Consider the following 12,742-nt stretch of genomic DNA (forward strand, 5'->3'; position numbering starts at 1 on the left):
AGACGTAGTCAGTGAATCGTTGGTACCAGGCCCGAGGTGCTTGTTTCAAACCATATAAAGACTTTAGTCGACAAACATGATCCGGGAAGGTCTTATGTCGAAACCCCATAGGCTGATACATGTAGACTGTTTCATTCAGGTTTCCATGTAGAAACGCATTAGTGACGTCAAGTTGATGTACCGACCATGACCTGCAAAGAGCAATAGATAACACAGTGCGAATAATGGCGGGTTTTACCACGGGACTAAATGTTTTGCCACAGTTGATACCCACCTGTTGAGATCGACCATCGCACACTAACCGGGCTTTATATCTCTCCAGACTACCATCGGATTTGAATTTATGCTTAAATAGCCACATACTGCGAATCACGTTCACATGGGGTTCACGAGGCACTAATTCCCATGTCTCATTTTTAACAAGAGCATGATACTCATTGGTCATGGCATCGTACCATTCGGGTATGGACAAGGCATCGGATGGGTTTTTGGGAATGGCTATGATTGTGGAGGTATGAAGATTAAGATGACGTTTCGGCTTGTGAATGTCATCCATAGCCCGGGTTCGCATTGTGCGAGTGGGTGCGGTGACAAGTGGATGTGAGTCGGGTGCGGGGCTAATGGGTGTGGTGTCGGTTGTATAGTGGGCTGGTGAAGAATGGTGTGAGGGTGGGATATGGGCCGAGGATGGAGGCGAAGTGGGGTGGGCTTGAGTGAGGGTTGGAGGTGGTGTGGAGTGATGGTGGGTTGGGGACTGAGTATGGGTCGTAGATTGAGGTGGTGTGGTGTGGGTTGGGGGGTCGCCTGTGGTATTGGGGAAGAAAGTTGTGGGCCATGAGTAGTGGATGTTAGTGGCGAGGTGATATTGTGGTGGGCCGGCTGAGGTGTAACAGGTGAATGAGGTTGAGCCTCGTAGAGAGGGGCAGGGGTAGAGGTTTTTATATGGGGCCAGTATAGAGGTGAAAGATAGGTGTCTAGAAAGGTTTAGGATGGTGTGGGTGATAAGGTATCGGCGAAGGGGAATGTAGTATCATCAAAGACCACATGTCGAGAGATTATGATTTGTTTGGTGCTTAGGTTAAAACATTTATAGCCTCGATGAGTCGGTGGATATCCCAAAAATACACACGGAGAGGAGCGTTGGTCAAGTTTGTGTATGGTTGTGGATGGGATTAGTGGATAGCATAGGCAACCGAAGACACGAAGGTGTTCGTAGGACGGTGTTCGTTGGTAAAGGACCTCGGTAGGAGTTTTGTTGTTCAGAAGTTTGCTTGGAAGGATGGTTAAAAGGTATGTGGTGGTTCAAGAGCATGATGCCAAAACGTGTTCAGAAGGGAGGCATGAGATAAGAGAGTGCGGATCATGTTATTAACGGTATGATTTTGTCTTTCAGCTTTACCATTTTGAGAGGAGGTGTGAGGACATGAGAGCAAAAAAAGTATCCCATGTTGATTAAAGAATTGTTGGAAGGACGAATTTACGTACTCTTTACCATTGTCACATTGAAATGTTTTGATTGGTTTAGCAAATTGTGTTTCAATAAGTTTATGGAAGTGACAACATGTTGAATAGACTTACGACTTTTTAGCAATTGGGTAAGTCCATAGGAAATTTGCCAAGTCATCTAAAAATAATATATAATATTGGTGACCAGCCGAACTTAAAATAGGGGAGGTCCATAGGTCACTGTGTATGATATCAAAAGGTAAGTGAGTTTGCGTATAGGAAGTTGCAAATGGTAAGCGAACACTTTTGCCAATAACACGAGAACCACAAACATGTTTATTAAAATTTGTAAAGTCAATAGAACAAGAATTTTTAAGAGAACGTAAAGACGGTTGTCCCGGATGCCGGAGACGTTTGTGCCATAAAGTCGATGAAATAGCAGCAAATGCGGAAGGCAGTGGCGGAACCAGAACGTTAGCTCAGGGGTGTCCCAAAATTTTTTTTTCACCGTGCAATTATACAATATTAAAAAAAACGACAATAAATAAATAAAGTAAAACAAATAACTAATAGATTTGTCATTTTCTTTTTTATAGCTTGAAATCATTTTTCTAAAATGGACATTTTTCTAAAATTGGCGTAGATAATAAATAAATTAATAAATATTATTGTAACTGAAAGTAATAAATAAAATAAAAATCTCCTAAAGAATAGTTGTCTCCATACATCAAGAGAGCTTTCTTTAAAATATATATATATATATATATATATATATATATATATATATATATATAAAAGAATGAATAATAGTGAGCCACGTGGGTTGGTTTCCAACTTTCAAGAAAGAAAAAACAAATCTAAGTAATAAATAATTATTTTTTTTGGTTTAAGAAAAAGAGTTCATCTTCCTCAACCTTCCTTTCTGCAACAACCTGTAAAAATGGTGAATGTGTAATTTATCAAAAACCAAAATCATCTTCTTCTTCCCCACTACGGGTGGTCTTAGGGGTGTCCTTGTAGTTGTTTATGGGTATCATTTGTATAAAAATAAAAAAAAAATAAATAAATAAATTTACACTATCGGTTCAAAGTTGAGCCCTGTCCCGTGACCGGGCTGGTTGAATGCTAGGTCCGCCACTGGCGGAAGGTGTTGTGGTGGTAGTCCCTGATCCTAGTAGCAGAGGATATAGATCACCGCTGCTGTTGCACCAGAGGATAGGGATCCGAGTCTTGGGGTCCTTCACAAGAAAACCAAACGGGTCAAATTCAACAGAAACAGAATTATCGGTTGTGAATAGACATATCGAGATTAGGTTTTTAATTAGTTTAGGGGCATATAGTACATTTTTGAGTGCAAAGGGTGGGAAAGGTGGTGGTAGAATTTTAATGCCATGTCTGATAACCGGGATGGTGGAGCCATTACCAATTATATTTTGAGGCATGCTATTATTTAAAAAAGAATGGAAATCACCTGAATTGTTCGTCATGTTCCCGGTGGCTCCAATGTCCATATAAGAAGTCGGATCAGGTTGGTTCAAAGATATGGGGTGTATGATGCGTTGTGGGCTTGACTGGGTCGCGGGCCAAGAAGTCCATTACTCCCATTAAAGTTATTGGCCTTGGGGAGGATGTAGGATAGGGACAAGGAGGTGGAGCAGCCCAATTATTAAACGAATGAGAACCAGTGGGCCATTGCGGTGTGGGCCAAGGCACAAAGTTGTTGTCGGGCCACATGGGCCAGCCGTAATGGGCCTGTTGGCCGTAATTGGTGCCAGATCCCCTGCCTCGAGCTCCTTGCCTACCGCGACCACGTCCACGAGACCGACCGCATCCTCGATTACGGTCACCATCAGTCCAATAATCCGTGTTAGGCTGCGAAGAGGTTGGAGAGCGTGTGGTGTGAGTTGTAAGACTCGTGCCTGTAGTCTGTGCGTAGTGGAGTGCCTGTTCCTGTTTACGACTTTCAACTAAAACAATTTTCGATCGGGCTTCGTAAAAGGTGGGGAGTGCTGCTGTTGGAGAATGGTAGCAATCCCTTCATATTGTTCATTCAACCCCGAGATCAGTTGAAGAACTAAACGATCATTGTCGACTGGGGAGCCCACATTGGCCAATTGATCGGCCAACACCTTCAACTGCTAACAATAGGCAGAGACATTAGGAAACCCATCCAGACGTGTATTGGAGAATTTATGAAGAAGGTGGATGGCACGTGAACTTTTGTTATCTTGAAAAATACCTTCAAGGGTCTTCCATGCGTCGTATGCGGTGTTGTTAGGTTTCATAATAGTGTGTAAAAGATCGTTTGAGATCGTGCTATATATCCACTGAAGGACAATAGCGTCTAGACGATCCCACATGTCGTCAGCAGGAGGTTTGGGAGCGTCCTTGTCGGCTTCTTTCGAGGAGGAGCCTGTTGCAGGAGGTACTCTTGGGAGAGATGGTCAATAACGAGAAACGCCCGGCACTGGATCTTGAAGAGTTCAGACCAAGACGCGTATTGACCGGTTTCCATCTCGAGGGTTACCGGAATTAGACTTTTGATGTTAGAAACAATGGAAGCAGGGTGAAGTTTGGAGGAATCTGTCACACCCTGGCTTTGCGGAAGCGTGGTTAATTTGGTGTGACTTCTTAATACCATAGCTTAACCATAACAAGCTATATGAATTTAAAATCATGCAAAGTCATCCATTGAAAATAAAATTGTCAAACATTGTCTAAACGGGTAAACACCCAACAACCATTACTTGTCTTAACAGTACAACCACTACCATAATGCAACATAAATAAACATGGTTCAGAGGCTATGGCTTGTCCAGGAAAGAGCCATAAACCTTGAACCCGGATGACTCTGAATCTAAATGCAGCGGGAAATCCTGCTAAACCGTGCCAGATCCTTAATTCCCTGAAATACATGTAAGTTGAAAAATCAACAATAATGTTGAGCGAGTTCATGCGAGAATGAGTAAATAAACCTTTATCTTTATCAAAAACCCTGGTATGTAGCAAATAAGGAAATAAAAGAGATCACCAATGGGTTGCAAGTCCACTGATATGTGTGAAGTGCAAGTAGGGATGACTCAAACCTAGCGGATTTATGCGTCGGGCACTAAGTCACCCCGAGGTCCGTTATGCTGGACCTGAGGCTGGGCTCGCTACACCCAGATAGATCTACCGCTCCTGTCCCTCGGTCCTCAACGAGGATTAATGGCCTCAAGTTTCTGCCTACCCACTCACATGATCTAAGTAATAACCCTCCTTATGCTAATCATACCATGTATAACATATCCATAATCATTGTAACATGTATTTCACCCCCGCAGTTTATAAAACTGAAAACAGTTAAGAGAAAAGGGGGACATGAACTCACAGTGAGCGCGTCACAAAATCAAGCAATCCAATATCCAAGTGCTGTGCAACGACCTACATGTGCTAATTCTATTAGACGGATGGCCGTGCTTTAGCTTCATAGTTTACATCATTGGAAACAGTTAGGCAACCGTTCCGTGTATATATTTGATACGCATTCTCCTTCCCAAGGATGGGGGATTTAAATACATGTGTATTTATATCATTTTATTAAGTCCCACTTAATATATTTTATTTCTTATTCCAAAATATATTTATTTTTCTCAAAAATAATATATTTCCTTTTTCTCATAATATTTTCCCAAAATAATATATTGACAATATACGTGCTTATGAACACTTCCGAATAAAGCGTAAGTTACGTTTTGGTGATTAGGTGGTAATAGAAATTACCGTTTGTAACTTATATGTTTGCCGTGAAGGCGTTTGTATTATTTCGGGCTTGACAAGGTTAGTAAATATTATTTTTACTCTAAAAATAATATTTATACATTTTCACAAAATAATCATAAACAGTGAGGTGACAAAATATATTTATCGAATAAATATTTATCACTTTTAGTTTTGTGAAAATCCCACCTCCGATTATTTATAAATAAAGTTGTGGCGAAAATATATTTTTGAAAACATGTCAAAGTAGTCTAACACTTGTAAATAATTCTAAGTGTTAGATTTTTAGAAAATTTCGCCAGAGTTTCCCCTGTAACTGGAGGTGGCCACGCTTTCAAGCGTATCATTTTCTTTTACAAATCATCTCAACAATTTATCAAATCAACCAAATCAATTTTCAACACATCAAATAGAAGACTAGTATGTAAAACCGCGTTGTTTCATGAACTTGTAGTTTTTACAAAATCTCCGGTGTAGATCTCGTTATTTTTAGTGGATCTATATATAACATAACTTAGTCTTGCAAAAACCTCGTTTTTGGGACAAATCACTTCTTACAACTTCCCGACAATTTTTGTAAACATTGTTATTTTGTCGGATCTTTTATTCTACAAGTGTTTCTATACTTGTAGTTTATAGAAATCGTATTTGTTAACACTTTATCCATTTTTATTAAAACATGATTTTCTCGACACCCGGTCCTACGAATATACCACTTGTACATACGTAGATCGGCTTGTTTTAAATACTATTTTTCATGTTAAAACATTTTTACACAAGTTCATGTTTCCCGTGTGGTGGAGTTTCACCTTTTAACCCTTGTACACAAGAAACAAGTGTATGTCAAGATACGCGATCCGAACAAAGTCGGGTTAAACGATGATGAGAGCCACCACATCATAGATCGGGCCATATTAATCAACATATTCAAGTACTACGACATTTACACGCGTTTTGAGCTTTTAACCAACGATATTCACGTTTTAGCAAACTTTAAAGTTCCATCAAGCGGGTTACCGACATTCAACCGACAAATATCTTTTTAACCACTTTAGACATGACCAAAAATGAGTTTTAAACGTTATACCTCTAGCTCGGGGCTAGGGAAGAAACTAGTCGAAAACTGCGTGGATAATAGCAAACGGTAGAGGTCCTCCGCGTTCCGTTTGTTCCGAGCTCCGTTGTACGTAACCACCGACACTTGTATGCCCTTGGAATGTCAAGACTTGAACCGAAAAACGGATGTGGGGGTGGTGGTGATCTCGGCCGAGAGGAGGGGGCAAGGGAGAGGGAGTGGTGGTGAGGTGAAGTGTGTGTTCAAGTGTGTGAGAGATGAGAGTATTTATAGACAAAAGTGCCTCGTTCTTCGCGTAATCTAATTTAATATAATAAAGGACGTACTCCCCCGGGGCCCACTAGTTGGCCGATTCCATTGAGATGTAAAGGCACTCGGTTCGTTTCCAAACGTTCAGTTACGGTTCAGTTTGGTTAAGTGCGTTAAGTGCGAGGTCTAACCCCGTTAGTTGCTTTAGTGCATTAAAAGCGGGTGTTAGGGTAATCAGGGACCCTAACTGGCTCAGAAAAGTATCAATATTAATTTTGGCAATATTTTTATGTTCCGGGTATAGTCCGGTTGTTCGGTCGGATAGTAATCCGTTAAAGTGCTTAAGATATCCGTTAAGCGTCATAAATAATATTTTTAGCGACACAATTTATTTTGCAAAGTGTCGGGAATAATTCCTCATATTTTGGCACTTTATTACTTAGCTAGAAGCTAGTGTGTTGATAAAAGTGCTGTGTTTTGTGCTTAAAGTTCGTTTTAGGCACGTCCAAATCTCTATATCTTATTCCTAGAGGCGTAATCATACAACCCTTGTATCCCTACACACACTATGGGTGTAGTAAAATAATTCTGGCTCATTCAGGCCTTTAGAGGCAGCGTTTGCCTGATGCTGGCTATATCAGCATGTTCACTGTGTATCCGTTTAGTGCTACTGTGCTTTTGTGCATCATGTTTGTCACTAAGGTTCAGTAAATGAGTAATGTAGTGACAGGAAACTCATAGTATGATGCAGACATGTATAAGTATCAACAATCAAGTAGCAGAAATCTCAGTAAAGCACAGTAATTAGGCAACAATTAATAATTAATTAAGTCGTACGGATACCTGGTTTTGAGAGGGTTGTCACATTCTCCCCCCGTTAAATAAATTTCGTCCCGAAATTTAGGTTCTGCTTGAAGAAGCAGGGTTCTTAGGAAACAGGTGGGGGTATTTCTCTTTCATTCGGTCTTCACGCTCCCAGGTGAATTCAGGACCATGTCTAGCGTTCCAGCGAACTTTGACGAGCTTGACACTGCTCCGGCGGGTCTTGTTAACTTTCCAATCCGTGACCTCAACAGGTTCTTCAACGAAGTGGAGCGTGTCATCAATGTGAATCTCGTCGGTAGGAATGGCAACGTTAACTTGAGTTGGACTCCTCTTTAGATTGGATACATGAAATGTATCGTGAACGTTATTCAGCTCGGCAGGTAGATCCAACTTGTATGCTACTGTTCCAATTTTCTTCAAAACCTTAAAAGGACCAATGTAGCGTGGATTCAACTTCCCACGCTTCCCAAAGCGTGCTACACCCTTCCAGGGTGATACCTTCAACAAAACCATATCCCCAACCTCAAACTCTTGAGGTTTCCTTTTCAGATCTGCATAGGTCTTCTGGCGATCACGAGCCGCGCTAATGCGATCTCGGATTTGCGCGATCTTATCTGTAGTTTCCTGAACTACATCGGGACCTACCAATTGTCTATCACCTGCGTCAGACCAACAGAGCGGCGACCTGCACTTGCGCCCATATAAAGCTTCGAATGGCGCGGCACCAATACTGGTGTGGTAGCTGTTGTTGTATGAAAACTCAACCAGGGGTAAATGCTTATCCCAGCTACCGCCTAAATCCATCACACATGCTCTCAGCATGTCTTCCAATGTCTGAATCGTCCGTTCACTTTGGCCGTCGGTCTGCGGGTGAAAAGCGGTGCTCATATTCAGCTTCGAGCCAAAAGCTTCCTGGAAGGATTGCCATATCCTTGATACGAACCTTCCATCTCTATCAGAAATAATCGAGAGAGGTACTCCATGGCGAGTGACAATTTCTCTCATGTAAATTTCAGCCAATTTGCTTGTATGATCCTTTTCACGGATAGGCAAGAAATGTGCTGATTTCGTCAAGCGATCCACTATCACCCAGATAGTGTCATGGCCCTTAGGCGTTCTTGGCAACTTTGTAACAAAATCCATGGATATATCTTCCCACTTCCACTGGGGAATTTTCGGTTGCTGCAGAAGTCCCGAAGGCTTCTGGTATTCTGCCTTAACCTTAGCGCAAGTCAAACATTGGCTCACATAAATAGCAACATCGCCTTTCATCCTAGGCCACCAATAATAATCCTTAAGATCTTGGTACATCTTATCCGCTCCCGGGTGGATAGAGTACCGTGACTTGTGAGCTTCATCAAAAATAACTTCTCTTAAATCACCAAACAAAGGAACCCAAATCCTTTTCTCAAAACATAACGTTCCTTCCCTGTTTGGAACCAATATCTTCTCCATCCCACGGAGATATTCTTTCTCAAGGTTCTCCTCCTTGAGAGCTTCTTTTTGCGCTGCTCGAATGCGTGAGGAAAGATCGGTTTGGATAATCATTTCCATAGCCCTAACCCTTATGGGCTTGATTCTCTCCTTGCGACTTAGGGCATCGGCGACCACATTCGCCTTCCTGGATGATACTTGATCTCGCAGTCGTAATCGTTCAGCAACTCAACCCATCGCCTTTGCCTCATATTCAACTCCTTCTGGTTGAATATATGCTGGAGGCTTTTGTGATCTGTAAAGATCGTACACTTCGTACCGTAAAGGTAGTGTCTCCAAATCTTCAAAGCAAAAATCACTGCGCCTAGCTCCAAATCGTGCGTGGTATAGTTCTTTTCGTGCACTTTCAGCTGGCGTGATGCGTAGGCGATAACCTTTTGACGTTGCATCAACACACAACCCAATCCTTGACGCGAAGCGTCGCAGTATACCACAAAATCGTCGGTACCTTCCGGTAGAGCTAAGATTGGCGCGTTGCAAAGCTTATCCTTCAACAACTGAAATGCTTCATCCTGTTTGATTCCCCAATCAAACTTTTTATCCTTTTGCGTGAGGAGCGTCAATGGCTGAGCGATCTTTGAAAAATCCTCAATAAATCTTCGATAATAACCAGCCAAACCCAAGAATTGCCGGATCTCGGTTGGCGTCTTTGGCGCTTCCCAATTCTTGATCGCCTCGACCTTGGTTGGATCCACATGAATTCCACTTTTATTTACCACGTGCCCAAGGAATTGCACGTCTCTCAGCCAAAACTCACACTTAGAGAATTTGGCATACAACTGCTCCTTCTTCAGTAGCTCTAAGATAGCTCTGAGGTGTTGCTCGTGTTCTGCCTTCGTCTTTGAGTAGATCAAGATGTCGTCGATGAACACAATCACAAACTTATCCAGGTACGGCTTACAAACTCGGTTCATCAAATCCATGAACACTGCAGGTGCGTTTGTTAAACCAAACGGCATGACAAGGAACTCGTAGTGCCCATATCGAGTTCTGAAGGCTGTCTTCGGAATACTTTCTTCCTGTATCCGGAGCTGATGGTATCCAGATCGAAGATCGATCTTTGAGTAGAAACTTGAACCTTGAAGTTGGTCGAACAGATCATCAATCCTTGGCAAAGGATACCTATTCTTGATCGTCAGCTTGTTCAATTCTCTGTAGTCAATGCACATACGGAAACTACCATCCTTCTTCTTGACAAACAAAACTGGAGCTCCCCAAGGCGAGAAGCTTGGTCGAATAAAACCCTTATCCAACAACTCTTGAAGTTGCGTTGATAGCTCTTGCATCTCAGACGGGGCAAGTCTATAAGGTGCCTTAGCCACAGGCGCGGCGCCTGGAACTAAGTCGATGTGAAATTCCACTTGCCTCTGAGGCGGCAAGCCTGGCAAGTCTTCAGGAAAGACTTCCGGATATTCCCTTACGACAGGGATGTCTTCGATCTTCGGCTCAGCAGCCTTTTTATCCACGATGTGTGCTAGGAAAGCAACACATCCTTTCTTCAGACACTTCCTTGCTTTCAGACAGCTGATAATCCGCAACGGCGTCTCACGCTTCTCTCCATGAACAACAATGGTCTCACCATCGTCGGTCGAAATACGGACAATCTTCTCGTGACAAACAATCTCCGCCTTGTTACTTGCTAACCAATCCATCCCTACTACCACGTCGAAGCTTCCTAACTGGACTGGTAGTAGATCGAGAGCAAACTCACGCTCTCCTAACTCGATTACGCAACCTCTAATCACTTCATTGGCTTCTACTAACTTCCCATTAGCTAACTCGATTGAATAAGGAATATCTAACTTACTAGCGGCTAAACCAAGCGTGTTCTTAAATTCTAGCGATACGAAGCTATAATCGGCACCAGTATCAAACAAAACAGACGCATAGCGTTGGTTTACAGGGAACGTACCAGTAACGACATTGGGGTCCTGGCGCGCTTCCCTGGCCTCCATGTTGAAAACTCTTCCACGAGCTTGGGTCAATTCCGGGCAGTTCCTTTTGAAGTGCCCTTGATCTCCACAGTTAAAACATCCGGGCCTCTGCCCGTTTCCACCATTGTTCCCAGCCTGGTGGTTTCCCTGGTTTCGGTTCACGGTTCCTGCTTGGTTAGCACGGTTTCCATCTCTTCCCTGATTTCCTTGTGGGCGGTTCCCATTACCACCATGGTTGTTTCTATTCCCATTTCCTCCTTGGCCTCCCCGGCCAGCATTAGCCCAACATAAATCTCTCGTATGTCCAGTCTTCCCACAAGACTCACAAACCCTTAGACTGCAGCGACCAGAATGATGTTTTTGACATGAGTTGCACTTGGGCTGTGCACCCATATATCCCCTGCTCTTCTTTCCACCACCAACTGAATCTTGAGTTGGTGCATTCGATTCTCCCTTCTTGACCACCGTCCCGGTGCTTTGCTTGAAACTTGAAAACTTCCGCTTATTACCACTAGATGACTCCACATGAGTCTCCTTTTTCTTGGGTTCAATCTCATCGAACTTGTTTAACCGAATCGCTTCTTCAGTTAAAGCCACACTCAGATCGATGGCTTCTGTGATGGTTGCGGGTTTGGAAGAAGTCACCATACTGATTATCTGAGGAGCCAGTCCCCAGATGAAGCGCTCAACCCTCTTAAACTCGGGTGTTACCATATAAGGAACCACGTGAGACAGATCATGGAATCTCTGAACGTATTCCGCTATCTTCGACCCTTCCATCTTTAAGTGCCAAAACTCAGTTTCAAGCTTTTGAATCTCCGCGCGAGAGCAGTACTTCCTCCGCATAAGCTCCTTCAATTCGGCCCAAGACAGGGCGTAGGCGGCGGCTTCGCCTAGAGTTTGCACTTGAAGGTTCCACCAAGATAGGGCTCCATCTAGAAACAGCCCTGAAACGTAAGTGACCTGCTGGTCGATCGCACATTTGCTCATACGGATGGTGGAATCAGTCTTCTCTGCCCAACGAACGAAGGCAACAGCACCGCCCGTGCCGTCGAAGTTTGTGGGCTTACAGTCCAGAAACTGCTTGAAGGTGCACCCTGCACATTTGTTTCAACATAGGAACTGTATTAGCAATTGTTACAGGAATCCGATTAGACCATGGTACGTCGTAAAGACTTAGGGTTACCATGAGTGGGATTCTGGTTGCCATTGCCGTTGGAGCTACTCCAGCTGGGTCCTCCCTGCGATGCAGCATACTGAGCAATCGCGGCAGCAATGATTCCTTGCAGTTCTTCTTGAGTCGTGGGCATCGGCTGCGGTTGACGTCTTGGTGCCATTTTCTAAAGGTGCGTATGTCGATTAGGCCATAGAAATCATACGTATATAGTAATAGTAATAGCATATAACATCTCATGTTATCAATATATCACACACAACATCCCATGTCCAACATCCCATGTCCAAATATAAAAATAATCGATCAAGTAAATCAGAGATGATGAGAATGCGGCGATTGCATATATATCAAGACCATAAGCATAGTAAGTGTGTTAGTACATCCATCAATCACATAGGGGTTACATCACCCCTGTACAAAATACATCATATCAGTGTTACATACAAACAATACATCACATGTATCAACAAAAATCTGTGTGGTCAAATGGTCTTCAAAAGCTGTGCATAACAATCGCGGCTGTCTCACCGGTGTCTACCCTGGTAACGTCGATGATCTCTAGAATGGTGGTGGTGGTGGAGGATAATGTAGGCGGCGAAAGAGAAGCCAATCCTCCTCCAAGGCCTGCTGGGTGCGGATCACGGATGCAATCTGCTGCTCTAGGATCGAAAGTCGAGCAACAATGTCAGGAGGAAATGATCGAAATGGCTGAGCAGATGAGGATGACGGACCAAGATATGGACCAAAAGACAACTGAGCTCTCTCGAGCTCCTGCAAACGCTG

Source organism: Helianthus annuus, chromosome 15 (assembly GCF_002127325.2).
Source record: "Helianthus annuus cultivar XRQ/B chromosome 15, HanXRQr2.0-SUNRISE, whole genome shotgun sequence".
Classification (NCBI taxonomy): domain Eukaryota; kingdom Viridiplantae; phylum Streptophyta; class Magnoliopsida; order Asterales; family Asteraceae; genus Helianthus; species Helianthus annuus.